Here is a 16,367-nt window from a genome sequence, read left to right as displayed (position 1 = left end):
GTAGGAGCTTAATAATTATTTGCTGAGGCCGGGCACGATGGTTCATGCCTGTAATCCCAGCACTTTGGGAGGCCTAGGCAGGCGGATCACCTGAGCTCAGGAGTTTGAGACCCAGCTGGGCAACATGGTGAAACCCTGTCTCTACTAAAATTCAAAAGTTAGTCGGGCATGGTGGCACACCCCTGTAGTCCCAGTTACTCCAGAGGCTGAGGCATGAGAATCGCTTGAGCCCGGGAGGCGGAGGTTGCAGTGAGCCAACATCACACCACTGCACTCCAGCTTGGGCTACAGAGTGAGACTCCATCTCAAAAAAAAAAAAAAAAAAAAAAAAAGTCTGAACAGCATCTAGTTTCAGGCACTAAAAAGGATAAGACATCAGTTTGAAAAGAGCCCTATCAGAACAATATGAATTCTTCTATAATTGAAGCAACAACATCAAGTTTATGTTCAAGTTTGGGTGAAAGAATGGTGAAATCATTGGTGCTTTATGAAAAGTTTATGGGGACAATGCCATAAAGAAATCAGCAGTTGGCTGGGTGAGGTGGCTCACGCCTGTAATTCCAGCACTTTAGGAGGCCAAGGTGGGTGAATTTCTTGAGGCCAGGAGTTCGAAACCAGCCTGGCCAACATGGTGAAACCCTGCTTCTACTAAAAATACAAAAATTATCTGGGCGTGGTGGCGCAGGCCTGTCATCCCAGCTACTCGGGTGGCTGAGGCATGAGAATCACTTGAACCCAGGAGGCAGAGGTTGCAGTGAGCCAAAATTGCACCACTGCACTCTACCCTGGGTGACAGAGCAAGACTCTCTCTTGAAGAAAACAACAAAAAGCGGTTTACAAATAGATAACTCATTGTAAGAAGGGACAAGACAATTATTGAAGATGTAGCTGGCAGCTGGAGACCACCTATTTTTTTCTTTTTTTTTGAGACAGGGTCTGACTCTTTGTTTTTGTTTTTGAGATGGAGTCTTGCTCTGTCACCCAGGCTGGAGTGCAGTGGCACAATCTCGGCTCACTGTAACCTCCGCCTCCTGGGTTCAAGCAATTCTCCTGCTTCAGCCTCTCGAGTAGCTGTGACTATAGGCATGCACCACCATGCCTGGGTAATTCTTTTAATTTTTCTTTCTTTTTTTTTTTTTTTTTTTTTTTTTTTCAAGTAGAGACAGGGTTTTGCCATGTTGGACAGGCTGGTCTTGAACTCCTGGCTTCAAGTGATCCGCCCACCTCAGCCTCCCAAAGTGCTGGGATTACAGGTGCGTACTACCACGCCTGGCCCTGAGACAGGGTCTGACTCTCGTCACCCAGGCTGGAGTGCAGTGGTCCAATCTCAGCTCACTGCAACCTCTCCCTCTGGGGCTCAAGCTATCCTCCCACCTCAGCCTTCCGATTACTGGGACTACAGGCACACATTACAACGCCCAGCTAATTTTTGTATTTTTTGTAGAAATGGTTTCACGGCCGGGCGCAGTAGCTCACGCCTGTAATCCCAGCACTTTTAGAGGCCGAGGCGGGCGAATCACGAGGTCAGGAGATCGAGACCATCCTGGCTAACACGGTGAAACCTCGTCTCTACTAAAACTACAAAAAATTAGCAGGGCGTGGTGGCATGCTATGCTTGTTTTAAAACAAGGCAAAGCAAAACTTACAACTCCAAAACCCTGTAGTCCCAGCTACTCAGGAGGCTAAGGCAGGAGAATGGCATGAACCTGGGAGGCGGAGCTTGCAGTGAGCCGAGTTCGTGGCACTGTACTCCAGCCTGGGCGACAGAGGGAGACTCTGTCTCAAAAAAAGAAAGAGGGTTTTACCATATTGCCCAGACTGGTCTCTAACTCTTGAGCTCCAGCCCACCTCGGCCTCCCAAAGTGCTGGGATTACAGATGTGAGCCATCATACCCGGCCTTTCCTCAGTTCATTATGTAAAAAAACTGCATTTGACTGCTTAAATTCTCAGGACCCTCAGTTCTTTCAGGATGGACTAAATTGCTGGTATCATTGCAAAAGTGTGTTGGCCAGGTGCGGTGGCTCATGCCTGTAACCCCAGCACTTTGGGAGGTTGAGGCTGGCAGATCACCTGAGGTCAGGAGTTCAAGACCAGCCTGGACAACATGGTGAGACCCCATCTCTACTAAAAACACAAAAATTAGCCAGGTGTTTTTATGGCTTATACCTGTAATCCCAGCTACTCGGGAGGCTGAGACACAAGAATCACTTGAACCCAGAAGGCAGAGCTTGCAGTGAGCTGAGATCATACCACTACACTCCAGCCTGGGTGACAGAATGAGACTGTGTCTTAAATATTAATACATAAATAATAAAAATGAACTTTCCTAATAACTCAGGACCTACCCATCTAGGAATAAACCATCCTAGCCATGAGAGAACAGACAAAACCTAGAACCAGAGACTCATTTTCTTCTAAAGTGCTTTCTCCAGAAGATTTTTAAAAATAAAAAGGAGGGAAATGTGAAAGGAAAATAGCTTGGGTCCCCAAAAATCACTAAGCTAAAGTGAAAAGTCAAACTGGGAACTGCTTAGAGCAAACCTGCCTCCCTTTTTATTCAAAGTCATCCCTCTGCTCACTGAGATAAATGCATATCTGATTGCCGCCTTTGGAGAGGCTAATCAGAAACTCAAAAGAATACAACCATTTGTCTCTTATTTACCTATGACCTGAAAGCACCCCCCCTGATTGGAGATGTCCCGCCTTTCCAGACTGAACCAATGTTCATCTGACATATGTTCATTGATGTCTCATTTCTCCTAAAATATATAAAACCAAACTGCTCTGACTACCTTGGGCACATGTTTTCAGGACTTCCAGAGGCTGTGTCACGGGCTCACATCCTCAATCTTGGCAAAATAAAACTTTCTAAATTAACTGAAACTTGTCTCAAATTTTCAGGGTTCACATGTCCAACCTGGACTCGCCACAGCCATTAGACAACCAATGGTGTCAACAGTGAAGAGCTATCCAAAGTTAAGGGTACAGTGATGAAAGAAAAGCAAAAAAAAAAAGAAAGAAAAAAACAACAAACACTTTAGCCCATGGTGAGGGAAAAGAGAAACCAGAAGAAAAGGAAGGAGAATAGGAAGCTTATGTAACCTTTTATCTTCTATCAATACTTGATATCTGCTTGACTTTCAGGTTCCAGATTCTCCAAGAGTAGGCTTGACAGATTTATCAAATAAAAACACGAGATGGCCCATTAAATTTGAATTTCAGATAAACAATAATGTTTTAGTGTATGTTCCAAATATTGCATGGTATATACACTGAAAATTTTCTGTTGAAAAAAATACAGAATTTGGGGATTTAGAAAAATTATAGAAAATTATCTGTTTATTTGAAGTTCAAATTTAACAGGGCATTGGGTATTTTATCTGTCAGCCCTGTCCAGGAGGCTGTGCCGACCAAACCTTGTCAAAGAACAACAGGGAGGCTACCACAGAACAAAGCACAGACACTTTACCCACTGCAGGGGGTGGGGACCATGCAATCCCTTAGCTTCATTTCCTAAACTCTCAAAAACCCAATGCTATTTGACGGGGAGCATGTGTGCACAGTGGAGTTATCAACCACTGTGCACCAGGTGAAGAAGCAAGTTTTCCTTCCGGATCAAATGAAAAAGGTGGAAAATACAAGCAGGGAAGAGAAGCAGGCCCACTAGGACATGGAATCTGACTCTTACTGCCCTGGGGCAAGCTTAGCAACTCCAGCAAAACTTGAACTCCTTTATAACCACAAGGGGAATGACCTCAGTGGCTAGAGATATGGATCTGGGACGCTCTCAGTGGCTCACATCTGTAATCCCAGCACTTTGGGAAGCAGAGGCGGGTGGATCACCAGGGGTCAGGAGTTCCAGACCAGTCTGGCCAACATGCTGAAACGCCGTCTCTACTAAAAATACAAAAATTAGTTGGGCGTGGTGGTGGGCACCTGTAATCCCAGCTACTCGGGAGGCTGAGGCAGGAAAATCGCTTGAGCCCAGGAGGTGGAGGTTACAGTGAGCTGAAATAGTGCCGCTGCACTCCAGCCTGAGCGACAAAGTGAGACTCCATCTCAAAAAAACAAAAAAGGAACAAACATGCTAAAACTTTTGGAGCAACTAAAAGACCTCAAAAGGCACACAGAGCTGAATAAATACACAGGGAGATGTTCCGAGCAGGGAAGGACAGGAAGCAAGCATGACAGCCTGTGTAGACTCAAGCTAAACCCAGACACGAGGGCAAAAGAGAAGTCTCAGAAAAAGCACAGAACTCCAACAATGACTGGCAGGACAGTATTTTATTTGTTAGTTTTATTTAGGGGCTTAACATTTTTTTTCTCCTTTTTCTTTTAATAGAGATGGGGGTCTCCCTATGTTGCCTAGGCCGCTCTGGAACTCCTGGCCTCAAGCAATCCTCCTGCCTCGGCCTTGTGAGTAGCTGGGATTACAGGAGTGAGCAACTGCACCCTATTGGAGGTTAACCTTGAGTGGTCTGTCCTTAAAGCTGAAAGTGAGAGGGGCCACAGGGAAGACTCAGACATAAGCTTTTTTTCAGAGGGATTGGTAATTCCACATCACAAGGCCCATAGTGCTATCAGAATGTGATAGCAGATCTCACTGTCAGATCCCACCTCCAATGCACTATCATGACTAAGGGCCAGACCCATCTCCTAAAGCAGAGGAACAAATAAGACTATGCTGATAAACATTTGTCTCAAAGGCATGAAGAGGAAAACACCAAAAGAACAAGACTACATTATGCTTTTTGGTTTTACAGCCTCTTCCTTGGAAATTCCTAATTCCCATTAACCCAGCTTCTTTGAAATGGTGTCGGCCAGGCACGGTGGCTCATGCCTGTAATCCCAACACTTTGGGAGGCTGAGGTGGGTGGATCATGAGGTCATGAGTTCAAGACCAGCCTAGCCAAGATGGTGAAACCCTGTTTCTACTAAAAATACAAAAATTAGCTCGGTGCAGTGGCAGGTGCCTGTAATCCTAGCTGCTTAGGAGTCTGAGGCAGAGAATTGCTTGAACCCAGGAGGCGGAGGTTGCAGTGAGCCGAGATTATGCCACTGCACTCCAGCCTGGGCGACAGAGCGAGACTCCATCTGAAAAGAAAAAAAAAAAATGATGTCACCAGACATACTAATAGGTGTTGCATGGGACCAAAAAAAAAAATTCAGTGGTGAAATAAGTTTGAGAAATGTTTCATACGTCACATTAACTTATAAAGTCTTGCCATTAAAGAACCTGTTCAGTTTTATTTATTTATTTGTTCATTTTTGAGACAGAGTCTCCCTTTGTCACCCAGGCTGGAGTACCGTGGTACAAACCCAGCTCACAGCAGCCTCGACCTCCCAGGCTCAAGTGATCCTCCCACCTCAGCCCCTCAAGTAGCTGGGACTACAGGCGCACACCACCACACCCGGCTAATATTCACATTTTTTTTTTTTTTTTTTTTTTTTTTTTTTTGAGACGGAGTCTCACTCTGTCGCCCAGGCGGGAGTGCAGTGGCCAGATCTCAGCTCACTGCAAGCTCCGCCTCCCGGGTTTTACGCCATTCTCCTGCCTCAGCCTCCCGAGTAGCTGGGACTACAGGCGCCCCCGCCTCGCCCGGCTAGTTTTTTGTATTTTTTAGTAGAGACGGGGTTTCACCGGGTTAGCCAGGATGGTCTCGATCTCCTGACCTCGTGATCTGCCCGTCTCGGCCTCCCAAAGTGCTGGGATTACAAATATTCACATATTTTGTAGAGACGGTTTTGCCATGTTGCCCAGGTTGGTCTCAAACTCCTGAGCTCAAGCCATCTACATGCTTTGGCATCCCGAAGTGCTGGGATTATAGGCATGAGCAACCATGCTCACCACTATTTTAAATTGCTGGTTCTTGAACCTATTTGATGACAGAACCGTTTTTTCCTCTTTTTTTTTTTTTTTTTTTAAATCCCAGTAGGAAGAACAGAGTTCTGTTCTTCTGACAGAACTCTTCTAAGGAACATCTATTACCATCTCACAGAACTTTAAAAAATGCTCCTAAACCATTTTTGTGAAAATGTCTCATCTCAAGAATGGGAGTAACATGTCAACACTGGGAACACCCAGGAATCACACAAATATGGTTTCCTTTTTTTTTTTGTTTGTTTTTGTTTTTGAGACGGAGTCTTGTTCTATCACCCAGGCTGGAGTGCAGTGGCATGATCTCGGCTCACTGCAAGCTCCGCCTCCCAGGTTCATGCCATTCTCCTGTCTCAGCCTCAGGAGTAGCTGGGACTACAGGCAGCCACCACCACACCCGGCTAATTTTTTGTATTTTTTAGTAGAGACAGGGTTTCACCGTGTTAGGACAGTCTCGATCTCCTGACCTTGTGATCTGCCCGCCTCGGCCTCCCAAAGTGCTGGGATTACACGCGTGAGCCACCGCACCCAGCCCATAATATGGTTTTCAAAAATTAGTTGCCCAGGCACGGTAGCTCACACCTGTAATCCCAGCACTTTGGGAGGCCAAGATGGGAGGATCACTTGAGCTCAGGAGTTCAAGACCAGCCCGGGTGACATGGTGAAACACCATCTCTACAAAAATACAAAAATTAACCAGACATGGTGACACGCACTCATGGTCCCAGCTACTTGGGGGGCTGAGGCAAGAGGATCCCTTGAGCCTGGGATGTTGAGATGGCAGTGAGCCATGTTCATGCCACTGCCACTGCAGTCCAGCCTCCATGGATGACAAAACAAGACCTGTCGCAATAACCTCCCCCCCCCCAAAAAAAAAAAGCAACCTCGTATATGAAAGTTTAAAGCAATGATTTAAAAACTGAATAACCAGCCGGGCATGGTGGCTCATACCTATAATCCCAGCACTTTGGGAGGCAGAGGCAGGCAGATGACCTGAAGTCAGGAGTTTGAGACCAGCCTGGCCAACATGGTGAGAGTCCATCTCTACTAAGAATACAAAAATTAGCCAGGTGTGGTAGTGCGTGCCTATGGTCCCAGCTACTCAGGAGGCTGAGGCAGAAGGCAGGAGAATTGCTTGAAACTTAGGAGGCGGAGGTTGCAGTAAGCCAAGATCGTGTCACTGCACTCCAGCCTGGGTGACAGTGAGATTCTCAAAAAAATAATAAAAATAGGCCGGGCATGGTGGCTTACACCTGTAATCCCAGCACTTTGGGAGGCTGAGGTGGGTGGATCATCTGAGGTCAGGAGTTCGAGACCAGTCTGGCCAACATGGTGAAACCCTGTCTCTACTAAAAATACGAAAGAATTAGCCGGGCATGGTGGCGGGCGCCTGTAATCCCAGCTACTCGGGAGGCTGAGGCAGGAGAATTGGTGGAACCTGGGAGGCGGAGGTTGCAGTGAGCCGAGATCATATCATTGCACTCCAGCCTGGGTGACAAGAAAGAAACTCCGTCTCAAAAAATATTAACAATAATAATAATAATAAATAAATAAAAACCGAATAACCTTGTCCTTCTGTGAGGCACTTGCTCAGTGGTAAATACAGCAAGGAAAGCTCCAATTAGATATAAAAGCAGACAAGCAAAAGTCTACAATGAACAGTCCTAAGCTGCTCTGCTTATCATTACCTGGCCAGGAGAGAAAAGAAGAGCACTGAGTGGCACCTCCTCTTACCACTTCGACAGGGGACACACACACACACACACACACACACACACACACACCCACACCCTTCCTCCAAAAGGTCAGACCAAAGTCTACAATGAAACACACACACACACACACACACACACACACACACACACACACACACACACACACACACACACACACACACACCCCTTCCTCCAAAAGGTCAGACCAAAGTCTACAATGAACAGTCTTAAGCTGCTCTGCTTATCATTACCTGGCCAGGAGAGAAAAGAAGAGCACTGAGTGGCACCTCCTCTTACCACTTCGACAGGGGACACACACACACACACACACACACACACACACACACACACACACCCCTTCCTCCAAAAGGTCAGACCAAACTTAAAAGCAGCTATGCACAAAAAAGTCTGTCTTCATTCCTCCAAAAGCTCAATATCCTGCAGTCTAGGGTTTCTAGAAGAGACAAATGGCTCATGCTGGCACTCTTTAACTACTGACAAAGGAATATCACCCTTATACTTCTTAGGTGCAGTCCCCAGGTAGCACCCAGAAGCTATAAGAGGATGCACTTCTTGGTGTTCTTTGTAGCAGAGTAAAGCACAGCCCAGAGAGCTTCTGAAAATACCTCATGCACCCCATCTTGCATCAGGGCCGAATATTTCAGATACTTCACAGCCCCCAACTGCTTAGCCAGGGAAGTGCCTTGCTGGGGAGTCATGGGCACTAGGCTCTGCTCCTTCAGCTTCTTCACTGTCTCAAGGTCACTCCACAGGTACCTCTTGGTGCCTACCAGCAGAACAGGCACATTGGGGCAATGATGGGAGACCTCTGGGTGCCACTTATGCCTCACATTGGCATAAGAGGATGGGTTCCCAGTGGAAAAACAACAAAGATACTGGTCTGGGGTTAGGAGAGTGTTCGCAGTCAGTCATACTCCTCTTGGCCAGCAGTGTCCCACGTGTTCAGGCTGACGATTTGCCCATCCACAGATGTCTGGACGCTATAGTTGTCAGACAGTGGGGATATACTCCTCAGGAAAGGCGTTTGTTGTGTAACTGATGAGGAGGCAGGTTTTACCTATAGCCTCATCTCCTACAACCACACATGTGATTGTCTGCATTCTTCCCTTGTAGTCCTATGTACAAGAGAGAAAGAAAGAATATTCAGAGATACTTGGTTAATGTAGGGAGCTATTCTAAACATTTCTCTCTGAGGAGAAGATGAGGAGGATAAGATGCCCCTCACACTCTCTATACCCTTAATGCTATAAAAGAGTCAGCTGCAAAGGGTTGTATAAGTCAAGAGTTCTTACCCTGGAGTCTGTGGACTACTAGAGGATGGGCTTCAGTAGGTCCTAGAAGCCTCTTCTGAAGTTGTGTACAATACTATGTATATGTGCATAACTGAATTTTTCTGGAAAGAAGATCCAGAGCTGTCACCAGTATCTCACAAAAGGCTTTTTAATCTTTTGGTGAGCTCAAAAAGATTAAAAACCATTCATACACATAGGTATTTGTGTTACACTGTTGTCATAAGGTCTGGATCTACTGTATCAAAGGTGCTAAAATATTATGGGTGCTCAATAAATGGTTAGTCATTTTTTAAAATTATCATAGAAGGTTTCCAGGGTTGAATCAAGAAACATGGCTCTCACTTTGGGTCTCTGGCTATAGAGCAGCAGAGGAACCTCCATTCCTGAAAAACAGAGACATCACAAAACTGGAGAGAAAGGCAGACAAAGTCACACTCAGCTAGAGAAATGGTTAAGAGGACTGGGTGCGGTGGCTCACGCCTGTATTCCCAGCACTTTAGGAGGCCGAGGTGAGTAGATCACCTGCGACCAGTTCGAGGCCAGCCTGGCCAACATGGCAAAACCCCATCTCTACTAAAAATACAAAAATTAGCCAGACGTGGTGGCACACATCTGTAATTCCAGCTACTCAGGAGGCTGAGGCAGGAGAATCACTTGAGCCTGGGAGGCAGAGGTTGCATTGAGCCAGGGTCATGCCATTGCATTCCAGCCTGGACAACAGAGCAAGACTCTTGTCTCAAAAAAAAAGAAAAAAGAAAAGAGAAATGGTTAAGAATCTAGGCTCCGAAGTCAAGAGGCAAAACCCATTTCTCCCTCTAATCTTTGTGAACTTGTCGGGTTTTTTTTGTTTTTTTTGTTGTTGTTTTTTTGGCGGAGTCTTGCTCTGTCACCCAGGCTGGAGTGTGCAGTGGTGTATCTCAGCTCACTGCAACCTCTGCCTCCTGGGTTCAAACGATTTTTGTGCCTCAGCCTCCCGAGTAGCTGGGATTACAGGCGTGCGCCACCACGCCCAGCTAATTTTTGCGTTTTTAGTAGAGACAGGGTTTCACCATGTTGACCAGGCTGGTCTTGAACTCCTGGCCTCAAGTGATCCACCCGCTTCTGCCTCTCAAAGTGCTGGGATTACAGGCATGAGCCACAGCTCCTGGCCAGAGAAAATTTTTAACCTCAGGGTTAAATGAAAGAAGGCATGCGTAGTACTTATTAGTCCCTCTCACATAGACAGTACTCATTAAGTGATAGAAGCCACTATGTCTTCTTAATAATTCTACTATTCTACTTCTGGAGAAGGCAAAAATTCTGTAATATGGTTACAATGCTAGATAAACCAGGGGTCTCATCCCCTTCAACCTTATGTGAGTAAAACTACAGGTCTTAATGCCACCACACTCATCCATTTCTTCATAAATCAGTATTTCCGAGTAAATGATATGGCAGAGATGCTCTCCAAGAAGCTTGTTTATTATGAGTTCCTATATTTATACACTCATATTAATACCCCATCAATGCCTTGCCCTCAATTTAGGTCCCAAAGTACTCTACCTTCTGTAGGTTCTTAACTACTGCCCTAATTTCAGACCTAATTCTTTTTTTTTTTTTTTTTTTTGAGACGGAGTCTCGCTCTGCCGCCCAGGCTGGAGTGCAGTGGCCGGATCTCAGCTCACTGCAAGCTCCGCCCCCCGGGTTCCCGCCATTCTCCTGCCTCAGCCTCCCCAGTAGCTGGGACTACAGGCGCCCGCCGCCTCGCCCGGCTAGTTTTTTGTATTTTTTAGTAGAGACGGGGTTTCACCATGTTAGCCAGGATGGTCTCGATCTCCCGACCTCGTGATCCGCCCGTCTAGGCCTCCCAAAGTGCTGGGATTACAGGCTTGAGCCACCGCGCCCGGCCAGACCTAATTCTTATAGCAGTATCTTCTTTAAGTGTCAGAGCACAGAGGAAAGGGCATTAAATAATCATATATATTTGGTTACAGAAAAAAAATTGAGAATGAATTTATTTCTCACCTTAAGGATTTGGGGAAATAGATACATCCCCCATCCTGTTGTCTCATTAGCTAAGGTCCATATTAGGCCCATATCATAGGCAAAAACAAAATAAACACAACACCTCATTTTGGTCAGAATAAAGAAAAGTGAGCTGGGCGTGGTGGCTCATGCCTGTAACCCCAGAATTTTGGGAGGCTGAGGGGGGAAGGTTGCTTGAGCTCAGAAGTTTGAGGCCAGCCTGGGCAACATAGTGAGACTTCGTCTCACTAAAAATAAAAAAAAATTAGCCAGGCATGGTGGCATGTACCTGTAGTCCCAGCTACTTGGGATGCTGAGGTGAGAGGATTCCTTGAGCCTGGGAGATCGAGGCTGCAGTGAGCTATGATCACACCACTGGACTCCAGGCTGGGTGACAGACGGAGACCCTGTCTCAAAAAGAAAAAAAAAAAAGGAAAAAGAAAAGTGGCTTTCAGAGTGTGCTTTCCACAAGCCCACTAGGGGTTGCTCTCTGCCCACACAGAGCCAATTCTGAGTGGTGAGGCCTCCCACCTAGAAGTCGTCTTTAGCACAGGTTCCACAGCTAAAATAAGTCCAGAGCATAATTTAACTCTGGTGGGAAACCACCCCAGGGTATTCACTGACCATCAGCCCGTTCTTTTTCCATCCAGGAATAGGCATAAGGATGAAACACACAAGGTCGATACAAAAGGGGCACAGTCATCACCACCTTCCTCGAGAATAGCCTTCTTTGACTTTCCTGATCTGGATAAATTTATTTCCCCTCTGAATTCGTACAACAATTACTGCCTGTGCAACTCATTTTCCCAGCTTCCTCTAGGTATCATCCAGTGTCCAACACCTCTGCTTAAAGTGACTGCTTTCAGAACAGCAGTGCAACTTAGGCAGTTGCTGAATCGGAGTAAAACTCAGGGAGAGGCTGGGCTCACGACTTTAATCCCAGCACTTTGGGAAGCTGAGGAGGGCAGATCGCTTGGAAGTCAGGAGTTCAAGACCAGCCTGGCCAACACTCCAACGTGAGCGACAGAGCGAGACCCTGTCTCAAATAAATAAATAAATAAATAAATAAATAAATAAATAAAACAAATAAATCAGAGATATTTAGGTATGCTTAAAGGATTGGAAACTGGGAGGGGCCTGTAACTGTAGAGACAGCACCCAAGAAGGCCCCTGAGTTAGTCATTCACTCCTAACCCTGGTATTACAATGTCTGAAAAGTCTTCCAACCTCATCTACTAAAGCAGTGGTGTCCATATCTTTTGGCTTTCCTCCACGTTGGAAGAAGAATTGTCTTGGGCCACACATAAAATACACTAATAATGCTGATGTGCTAAAAAAAAAAAAAAATTTCAAAAAAAATAGTTTTAAGAGAGTTTACAAATTTATGTTGGGCCATGAGTTGGACAAGCTTGTCCTAAAGCATCCTTCTCCACATATACAGTCTGTCTGGCAGTCAACTGTCTCCTGGGCTAGACACACAATATGAAAGTCCTAACAACAGTCAAGACAAGAGTCCAGCTCAAAATGGTACTGTTTCTAACACATTCTCCATGTGTCAACCGTCTTCCCACAAGTCTGAGTTTACATTCACTTGAAATGGCTCTGTCTTTCTGAAACCCAAATAATTCAATAGAAGACCCCCATTTTTTTTTTTTTTTTTTTTTTTTTTTTTTTTTTTGAGACGGAGTCTCGCTCTGTCACCCGGGCTGGAGTGCAGTGGCCGGATCTCAGCTCACTACAAGCTCCGCCTCCCGGGTTTATGCCATTCTCCTGCCTCAGCCTCCCGAGTAGCTGGGACTACAGGCGCCCGCCAACTCACCCGGCTAGTTTTTTGTATTTTTTAGTAGAGACGGGGTTTCACTGTGTTAGCCAGGATGGTCTCGATCTCCTGACCTCGTGATCCACCCGTCTCGGCCTCCCAAAGTGCTGGGATTACAGGCTTGAGCCACCGCGCCCGGCCGAAGACCCCCATTTTTAATCTACTGTACTTTCTGCAACTTAGTTTATCTACTGAACTTAGTTTATCTACTGACTTCTTTGGTTCAAGACAGGTTAAAAGAGACTCTAGGACACTCCAAGATGAAGCAAGCCACTTGAACCCTCCCCAGCCCTGAGCCAGAGGAGACTATCTTGCACTTGGAAATTTAAATGAAGGACAGGCAAGCCTAGTGATCCATCAAGTTACACCACAAGCCCGTTTGACACTTCATACACATCCTTCTCCACCAAGGGTAGTTGATTCCGGGGCTTCACATGGACACGTGAGGCTGGGACAGAGAGGCACCCTCCATCGGATTCACATACAGGAAAGCTGGCTCAGTCTGCCCGACATACACACACCTCACTCCATCCTCAAATCCCTTCCATCCAGGGAGTGGCTCATAAGACAACGTTCTCTAAAACAACCTCCAGGGGGATGGGGAGACTCGGGGAGAGAAGATCGGAGGTAGGGATCGGCTCGGGTGTTCTCAATCCGATCGTTCACAGTCCGATAGTTCTCCAGAGTTGCTCGAACGCCAGAGCCTCCCGGGCGTCTTGCATTGGGCTGGGCAGGTTCCGCGAACTCGGCGCCACATCCGGGTAGCGTCCGAGTCCCATGCCACTCGACGCCTGAGACCTCCTGGGAAGTGAAGTTCTAGGGACAGCCTCACTGTAAGTCACAGGCTTCTACACTACATCTTCAGGTAATCCAGGACTACTTAGATCGCGACATCAGTACGATTTACTTAGCCCAGGGGTCCCCAAACCTCACCTTTCCCTTGGCAAAGTGAGACCACCCCGTGTTCCCCAGATCCCCAAGTCCTATTTTCTCCTCTGGACTAATATTAACATAAAGAGAAAATAAAATAAAATAAAAGTAAGTAAAGACAATGAGGTTAAAAAAAAAAAAATTGGCCGGGCGCGGTGGCTAACGCCTGTAATCCCAGCACTTTGGGAGGCCGAGGCGGCGATGGGGGAAGGAGGGGATCAACTGAGGTCAGGAGTTCGAGACCAGCCTGACCAACATGATGAAACCCCGTCTCTACTAAAAATACAAAAATTAGCCGGGTGTGGTGGCGTGCGCCTATAATCCCAGCTGCTGGAGAGACTGAGGCAGGAGAATCGCTTGAATTCTGGAGGCCAAGGTTGCAGTGAGCCGAGATCATGCCATTGCACTCCAGCCTGGGCGACAAGAGCGAAACTCCATCTCAAAAAAAAAAAAAAAAAAAAGGCCAGGTGCGGTGGCTCAGGCCTGTAATCCCAACACTTTGAGAGACAGAGGTGCAGTCACCTGAGGTCAGGAGTTCGAGACGAGCCTGACCAACATGGTGAAACCCCGTCTGTACTAAAAATACAAAATTAGCTGGGTGTGGTGGTGCACGCCTGTAATCCCAGCTACTCGGGAGACTGAGGCACACGAATCACTTGAACTTGCAATGAGCCAAGATCACACCATTGCACTCCAGCTTGGGCAACAAGAACAAAACTCTGCCTCAACAAACAAACCAAAAAAATTTTTTTAAATAAAATAATTCTTTAAAAATAAACAAAAACACAAACCGGGTGTGGTGGTGCCTGCCTGTAGTCCCAGCTACTCTGGAGGCTGAGTGGGAGAGGATTGCTTGAGCCCAGGAGTCCAAGTCCAGCCTAGGCAACACAGCGAGATCCCAGTCTCCAAAACAAATATAATCTTAAAAAAAAAAAAAAAAAGACAATGAGGTAGTGCGAGAATTACAGTTCCTTTCTATCACCATATATTAGTTTGAATTTCCAAGAGTTTTATATAAATGGAATCATACAGCTTTACTGAAATATAAATTCACACACCATTTAAAATTTACAATTCAACGGTTTTTGGTATATTACATTTTTAATTTTTATTTATTGTTTTTATAATTCTAAAATAAATTTTAAATTATTGATTAATTTTATTTCTTTATTCATTTATTTTTTGAGACAGAATCTCACTCTGTCCCCAGGCTGGAGTGCAGTGGCACGACCACGGCTCACCCCAGCCTCCACCTCCTGGGCTCAGGTGATCCTCCCACCACAGCCTCTCCACTGCAGATGAGTGCCACCACACCCAGCTAATTTTTGTATTTTTTGTAGAGACAGGGTTTCACCATGCTGCCCAGGCTGGTCTCGAACTCCTGGGCTCAAGCGATCTGCCCACCTCAGCCTCCCAAAGTGTTGAAATTATGCATGCGGCCTGTGCCTTTGCTGTTTTGTTTTGTTTTGTTTTGTTTTGAGACGGAGTCTCGCTCTGTCATCCAGGCTGGAATGCAGTGGCGCGATCTCGGCTCACTGCAACCCCCACCTCCCGGGTTCAAGCAATTCTCCTGCCTCAGCCTCATAAGTAGCTGGGACTACAGGCATGTGCCACCACACCTGGCTAATGTTTGTATTTTTAGTAGAGAGGGGGCTTTGCCATGTTGGCCAGGTTGTCTCAAACTCCTGACCTCAGGTGATCTGCCCTTCTTGGCCTCCCAAAGTGCTGGGATTACAGGCATGAGCCACGGCGCCCAGATTGTGTCTTTGTATTTAAAGAGCATTTCTTGTATGCAGAACAAAGGTTGGGTCTAGCTTTTCTTTCTTTTTTTTTTTTTTTTTTGAGACGCAGCTTTGCTATTTTTGCCCAGGCTGGAGTGCAATGTCGCGATCTCGGCTCACCACAACCTCCACCTCCCAGGTTCAAGCAGTTCTCCTGCCTCAGCCTCCCGAGTAGCTGGGATTACAGGCATGTGCCACCACGCCTGGCTAATTTTGTATTTTTAGTAGAGACGTAGTTTCTCCATGTTGGACTCCCAACCTCAGGTGATCTGCCCACCTCGGCCTCCCAAAGTGCTGGGATTACAGGCATGAGCCACCGTGCCCAGACTTTTTTTTTTTTTTTTTTTGAAACAGGGTCTCACTCTGTCACCAAGGCTGGAGTACAGTGACATGATATCAGCTCACTGTAGTCTCAACCTCCCACCTCAGCCACCTGAGCAGTAGCTAGGACTACAGGCAGGCACCACCACACCCGGCTAGTTTTTTGTTTTTTTGTTTTGAGACGGAGTCTTGCTCTGCCATCCAGGCTGGAGTGCAATGGCATGATCTCGGCTCACCACAACCTCCGCCTCCCGGGTTCAAGCGATTCTCCTGCCTCAGCCTCCCGAGTAGCTGGGATTACAGGCATGTGCCACCACACCCGGCTAATTTTTGAATTTTTAGTAGAGACAGGGTTTCATCATGTTGGTCAGGCTGGTCTTGAACTCCTGACCTCGTGATCTGCCCACCTCGGCCTCCCAAAGTGCTGGGAATACAGGCGTGAGCCACCGCGCCCGGCCACCCATCTAGTTTTACTTTTTGCAGAGACAGGTCTCTGTGTTGCCCAGGCTGGTCTTGAACTCCTGGGCTCAAGCAATCCACCTGCCTTCGGCTCCCAAAGTGCTGAAATTATAGGTGTGAGCCACTGTACCTGGCAGGTCTTGCTT

General features: G+C 46.6%; 1 pseudogene; it reads right to left on the bottom strand.

Moving 5' to 3' along the window:
* Positions 1 to 7,811: 7,811 nt before the first annotated feature.
* LOC126946299 (rho-related GTP-binding protein RhoG-like) lies at positions 7,812 to 8,726 on the bottom strand (annotated as a pseudogene).
* Positions 8,727 to 16,367: the final 7,641 nt, after the last annotated feature.

This window comes from Macaca thibetana, chromosome X, assembly GCF_024542745.1.
Source record: "Macaca thibetana thibetana isolate TM-01 chromosome X, ASM2454274v1, whole genome shotgun sequence".
Taxonomy (NCBI): domain Eukaryota; kingdom Metazoa; phylum Chordata; class Mammalia; order Primates; family Cercopithecidae; genus Macaca; species Macaca thibetana.
This window is presented reverse-complemented; position numbering and strand designations above follow the sequence as displayed.